The following is a 7280-nucleotide window of genomic DNA, read 5'->3' as shown; positions in this document are numbered from 1 at the left end:
TGGACAACACAGACTTTCAGCATAGTTTCGAACCATTGCTCTGGAGGGAAATTCCCTCTTTTGGAGCCAAACCTCTCTGTCTTTCTTTCCTAGTTGTGTAGTACAAGTGCTGTGCTAGTATGAAATGATTCAATATGTAAACCATATGTACCAAAATTTGCATATTTCAACTTCAAAACATTAATTACATTCAGTGCATTATTACAGAAAGTGTCACGTGCATATATTTAAAAAAAACAGAGATAATACAAATAAATAGTAAAAAAAAGTCAGATTATTCAATCCCAGTTATACCAATTGTTGTGAATAGCAACCACTATTATCCATGTGCAAATCACCACAATGTAATTATCCACCACCATGGGGGGAGGGGGGGGGGGTAAATGTGCTTACCAGAGATTGTGGACTCCGTTACAAGCGGTATTGAGAAAGAAGCTGACATAAGCGTATATCATCGGGAGGATGATCCAAAGGCAACTTCCAGGGTCTCCCACCTCAACACTAAGGCTGGGTCACCTCTCTCTTAGTTGCCTTCAATGAACCAAACATCTAAAAAAGACAAAATATTTCCGCATAGTGTAAAATCCCGATAATGCAAATGTATTTAAAAGTACAGAACACTTACATTCAGTTTGCAGGTAAAGTGCTTATTAGTACATCCAATAGGTATAGTAGCAAGAGACATGTAGCATGCAATGGCCGGGATAGGACTCAAACCGATGCGTTTTATCTACTTAGATACCCAGATGATGTCTAAGTGTGTGAAATGCGTCAGATGGAGTCCTATCCTGTCCATTGCGTGCTACATGTCTCTTGCTACTATACCTATTGGATGTATTGATAAGCACTTTAACTGCAAACTAAGTGTGTTCTGTACTTTTAATTACATTTGCATAATCACGGTTTTACACAATGTGGAGGTATTTTGTCTTTTTGGATGTTTGGATTGTTGAATGCAACTAAGAGAGAGGTTATTGGGCCTTAGTGTTGAGGTGTTAGATCCTGGAAGGTGCCTTTGAATCATCCGGCTCGATGATTTACGCTTATGTCAGCCTGTTTGACTCAGTACTGCTGGTAACGAAGTCCACGATCTCTGGTAAGCGCATGTACCCCCTCCCATGGTGGTGGATAATTTCCACCACCACGGATATGATTTTCACATGGATATTCGTGGTTTCTATTCACATCTATTGGAATAACACTGGGATTGAACAATCTGCATTTTGTTCACTATTTATTTGGATTACCACTGTTTTATATTTTTATATGCACGTGACACTTTCTGTAATAATGCACTGGATGCCATTAATGTTTTGTAGTTAAAATATGCACATTTTGGTACATATGGTTTACATATTGAATCATTTTATACTAGCACAGCACTTGTGCTACACATTTTTTTTGCACAATGATTTGTATTTAATTCCGGAGAGTACCAGCACAGTATTCTATTTAAAAACACCAAATGTTTCATACCTCACTAAATATTTTATTCTACCTCCGTATTATTGCATTTTTATATTTTGAAGGGCCAGTATAAAGCAAAAGTAAAGCCTAAATTGCATTATGGGCATATTCAATTATTTTTTTGGATAATAATTCTTCCTGACCTGCATGTAGGCAGGTAGTGGTTAAAGCTGCCCTAGATGGGAAGTCGGGCTTTAATTGTATTTCCCAGGTCTTTCTTTGTGGGTTTCTCCTGGGCCCGGCCCCCCGATCCTGTGTGTTGTAAAAGGGACAGAGGTCTGGACTCTAGTTTGACCTAGGGAGTTCTTGTTGCTTTTCTGTTAGTTCAGTTCCGGATGGTTTGCTTTAGTGGGACCAGTTCTCCGCATTGCCATTAGTATGCCGAGGTCTGAATTCCCACTGCCTAGGAACTTTGCTGGGGCTTGCAGTCCTTCCTGAAGACACCAACCATGGACTCTGTGCAGGTACCCTGGGGCAGCCACAACCCTGAGTTTTGGGACTAGGGATGTCAGGGAAATGTACAGTTTTTTTCTGAACTGTTGTCTGTCATCATGTTATTTATTCAAGTAAAGCTTTAGAAAACTTTACCTTTACCTGATCTGAAGTTACTCAAAGGGTGTAATGCAAGTAACTGATATACGTAGTTGCAGCTTGGATCACTAAGCACATGATACAAAAACTCATGCAGTGTGAAGATGCAAGAAGTACCAAAGGTAACGAAGGGCTCTCTAGCAGCCTCTCATAAGTGTGTACATATGGCAGATGAGATAGCCTCTTGTGGCAAGGGAGATGTAGTCGGCACTCCTTCATCTCCTGTAGCAATTGGTGGAGATCTACCCTGCTGGGGTCTCAACCTGTGCACAGGTACAGAAGAGGAAGAGTTAAGTGAAGTGCACGCATGTAGTCCGCGCTAGATTCACGGCAGGACCCCATATCAGTACTGGGAGTGAAATAGCAGTGATACACTGGACAGGTGGAGAGGGCGAGGGCTCTGCATATCCCTCCTAAATGCACACATACAGTAAAATTAAGAGAGTTTATTAGACAGCAGTCAGTTGTTCAAGTAAAGGTACCCCCCTGTGTAAGGCAGTGACCCTAACCAAAGTGCCTAGCATAGCCCAGAAGAACCCAACCCGGGGTAAGCTTCTCATGTGACCCATGCTTGGCACCCAAGGAGGAGGGGAACATGGAGGGCATGACAAACAATCACAACCCAACCACCCACCTACATTTACACGCATAACTGGGGTTGTGGCATGGGAGAGTCCTCTACCTTCATACTTTGTACTAGATAGAAAAGCTTTTTATTTGCACAAATCTCTTTTCCTCATTAAAAAGTGCATTGACGAAAATATACACTGTACATAAAAAAATATATGAATTTTACTATCCTGAATATTTCTATATATGGATCCTAATAATACATAAACTTGTTTAGACATGTGCAATGTCAACGCGTTTGACGGAACTTGTCCGCTTCTTCAGAACAGAGATGTCTTATTAATAGTAAAGGCTTTATCCACACTTGCTACAAATAGGGCGATTGTCTGTAGGCTGGTTTACCAAACAGATCTGTAAATACATTAAGACTGGGTTCACACTGTTGCGAATTGGATGCAGGTTTCCCCGCATTCAATTTGCATGACAGGAGACTGTGCCTCACTCTCAATGAAGCCAGTTCACACACAGCTCCGTGTTGGCTGTGGAACAGCTTGCAGAAAAGTCCTGCGAGTCTTCTGGTCTGTTTCAGGTCCGAATTCAGTCACAAATTCTGACCTAATTCAGACCTGAAACGGTGCACGGGGACGCACCGGATCCCTGCTACGAGCCCCTCCAAGTTCAGTGTGAACCCAGCCTAAAACAAGGTTACAAAGCAAGTACCTGCTCTATGTGCTGGGCTGACACAGGTACATCATTGATATTTTAATTCTGTGATCAGACACATCAATTCCTGGGGGAATTTGTGAAAGTTCTGAATTGTAATACATACAATTTGTTAATCACATTGATTTTCAATGAACATGAGCTATAACTTCTTGTCTTCTGCATTAAAAAGGAACTGTATGTTTGCAAATATTCATTTTTTTTATGGGGAATTGAGATTTGTGCAAATAGAAAAAAAAAACAAAAAAGGTTTTCTATTTTTGTAAAGACGTATGTGTCAAAAATAGATGTTTTTGCCTGTCTTGGTAAAAAAAAAAAAAGTTGCTTTGCGCATTCTGATTACAAAAAAACCTTCCAGTAAATTAATCCTTGGTGTTGAATTTAATATTTTTTTATTAAATTGTATTTTTATTACAAATTTTAACAAGATACAGGAATAAAATGGTAATAAGCCAATATGTAAACAGTACAACTGATAATGTATCAATATAGCAAGGTAAACTGTTCTACATGAATATAGAAATATAGTATTTATGGAATTGGAATTTTTAAAACTGATTGTTCTTGTTCCCCGCAACAAGGTGTCTGCTCACTGTATAGACATGCACACTTGGAAAACATAAGGATGCATTATTAAAAGCACACATTATTCTGGAAAAAAATTATAATAAATAGTTGCTGATCTGTGAATACAATTACAAAATGTAGCATTCAGAAAGAAGTTTTGTATATGAGCCCAGCCAACTCAAAGGTATGTTCTGTGCTCAATGTCTTTTTGTTCTCAATGTCTTTTTGTTCAACTGCTGTAAGAAATGGTTTTTTGCTTTCCATTTGAAATACATGTAGGTTATCACAGCTGAACTGCAATAGAAAATGCAAGTTGCCTGACTATCCTTCTGGTCCCCTGGCTTTGATTTTTTCCTTGCCCCTGGAGTAGATAAAATATGCAGAACAGGAAAGTCAGGAGTCAGAAACTTGCACTTGTTCAGGCCCAGGGTCACTGGCTTGAAATTTTCAAACTATAAGGTTGATATGACTGCCAGGCACCTTGGATTTTAAGAGAGAGGTCAGTAGTGGCAATGCATCTCCCATGACAGGTTTACATTAAAGCCTTATTCCAGGTAACGATTTTTCAGTTTTATATTAAGCAGGAAAGGTGTATAACCTCTATAGCTGTATGTGTCCCAGAGAGGAAGAATGGAATCACATCACATTATTAAAGAGGAGCTCCAGTCTCCTATGTAAAAAGTAAAAGTCAGCAGCTACAAAAACTGTAGCTGCTGACTTTTAATAAACAGCCACTCACCTGTCCCACCATCTAGCTCTGTGCTCGGCCCAGCTGTTTTCACGTGCCTCTCTTCCTGTCGCCGGCATCTTTACTATGGGCACCCGGCTGCCACAGCTTGTGGCTTTACAGCTGGGAGCCCACTGCGCATGCAGGAGTGGCGCTGCGCACTGTGAATGGTCCAGCAGTCTTTTGGGACCTATGACGTGTCCCAAAAGATTGCAGGAGGGAGGGGGGAAGGAGCGGAGGTGGGAGCGGGTACCCATTTTTGACAGGTACCCGTTCCCATTTCCCATCCTCCCCAAAGGCTCCATTTCACAAGCAGGAGCTGGGGAGGGGGCCTTAAAACTGAACTTCCCCTTTTGGGTGGAGCTCCGCTTTAAGTAGAGTAGGCAGGGTGAAGAACCTCTGTCTGGTCTTTATTGCTGTATGTAGGATAGTTAGGGATATTTTCCCTCACTTCCTGCCCGAGAGTCATACAGACAGGAAGTGATTGGATACTACCTGTTTTGTTTTTATTGCTCTGTGGTTTCCTATCCCAACAATTGACACCCAATTCTTCTTTTTTCGTCTTCTGGTTAAGCGTGTGTGTGTATTTCTTCAATAATGAGCAAAAAAAACCCAGAAATTTAGACCCATATGCAATTTTCCCAAAACTAGATTTTTTTTTTTTATGAAGGCCAGTTCATGAACTGGCCTTTATAAACTGCTAACAGTTCTTAGCTACAGTTGCCTAAAGGCAAAATTTATGCTGGTGAGAATTTGTGATTATTTCTGGCAGAGAAACGAGCCCCAAATAGCTGTGGCTAGATTTGTGCCCTGTACATATTAATGGCTGGAGCTACCACTGGTGGCATGTAACTGCTCATAACGGCTGACAGTTTGCATCCAGGGCCAGTGGTTCCTGCCGCATGCAAACTGGATGGGTATAATCATCCAATCTGTATGCAGGCATAGAACAGAGGGCTGCTGTGGTCAGATGCAGAGTTTAGGGGTATTTAAATATAGCGACCCATTTAACAGAGCTTGATGGTCAGTGGAAAGATATTGTCCCATGATAGCCAGATATATGTGATTTTTCACACTAAAGAGGTTCTTAAAATCTAAAGTAGCCTATGGCGTTGATCTACTAAAGGAGAGTTTACACTATATATTTATGGCCTGTTTCACATGGGCTTCAAGTTGTATAAGAGCAGTGTGAACAGCATGCTTTGACAAAGCATTTGCAGAGCTTTCAGCAAGCTTTATTGAAGCTTTTAAAGTAACATTCAGCTCCAGTTTGTAAATGTTAAGCACAGATCATAATGTGAATGCTGATTGGCACTTTAAACAAGCTCCTAGCAGGGTTCCTCCCCCCTAAAGCTTGCTGAAAGCCTGCCAATGGCTTGCTTAGAGTGGCAATGAACAATCCCATCTGGGATCTGTGTTCAACATTTATAAACTGGAGTTAATTGTACTTTCAATGCTTCAAAAAAGCCTTGAAAATGCTTTGTGAAAGCTTGCTGTTCACACTGCTCTTATACGAGCTGAAGCCCCTATGAAACAGGCCTAAGTTGAAGCTGCATCCAATCACATGCAAGCAGGAATCCTGATTATTAGTTTCCTTCCACATGATAGAGTATGCAATGTGAACAGAGCTTCATTTTACTAAGTGATCTTTCACTTTTCTAGGTAAACATTCTTTAATCCTTTAGTAAATCAACCCCAACTAATTACAGAATGAATCCTCATATTAGCGTTTTACAACACAAGTGACTACTGGTGCTACAAATAAAAATATAGTCTGAGTATTCAGGTACAGTTTCGGAAATGAGGTGCCATATTTTTAGAAATCTGTTGCAATTTCAAATGATGGCATTCTGATAATTTAGGTAAAGCGGACCTTCATTCCTCCTACATTTTCCCTAATATGAATCCTGCCTAGAGAATGATTTAGCCCCCAAGCTCCCACATTCTTCACGTCATGTATCGCAAGCAGGCTTTGGGCCCGCAATCAAAAATGCAAATGCACCATTGCATGGGGCCATCTGTCTTTTCCTGGTTCTTGCAGCCTCCCCTGATGATGTCCTGCGGTACATGTGTATTATCAGGGGTCAACTGCAAAAATCAGGGATTGACAGACGACAACTGATGACATCAGAGAGCAAGGGGGGGGCGGGGGGCGTGGGTTTGGGTAAGAACAGCAGATCACTACAGAACACCACCGGATACGCTGGGTGTGAGAGTATGTTTATTGAGCATAACCTAGCAAACCAGGTAAGAGGGGTTTGTAAAAAGATAAAAAAAAATGAAAAAAACAAACAGGGTGGTGAAGTTCCTCTTTACACTGATTTGTCTAAATTGACACGTAGTCATAGCATTCCTTTTCTAAATTCATCTGCCTTTAGATTTTCTCCATCTTTAAGCTGAATACACACTATACAACTTTTGTTGTCAGATTTCCTTTAGATTTACCTTTTCTATGTAGTGCAAGGGCCTGCCTGAGTGCATACAAATTTAAAGTGTTTAGGTCTGACCTCATATTATATGGTTTTGGTAAGTCTGAAGGAAAAAAATCTAAAGAAAATTGTATAGTGTGTATGGCCCATTACATGCAGACCAAGTTGGGCACCAAAAAGTGACGGGATGGGACAAACTCAAACAC

Source organism: Pelophylax lessonae (assembly GCF_965119305.1).
Source record: "Pelophylax lessonae genome assembly, chromosome: 3".
In the NCBI taxonomy this organism is placed as follows: Eukaryota; Metazoa; Chordata; class Amphibia; order Anura; family Ranidae; genus Pelophylax; species Pelophylax lessonae.
The sequence above is the reverse complement of the archived record's forward strand: the minus strand, read 5'-3'. Positions refer to the sequence as shown.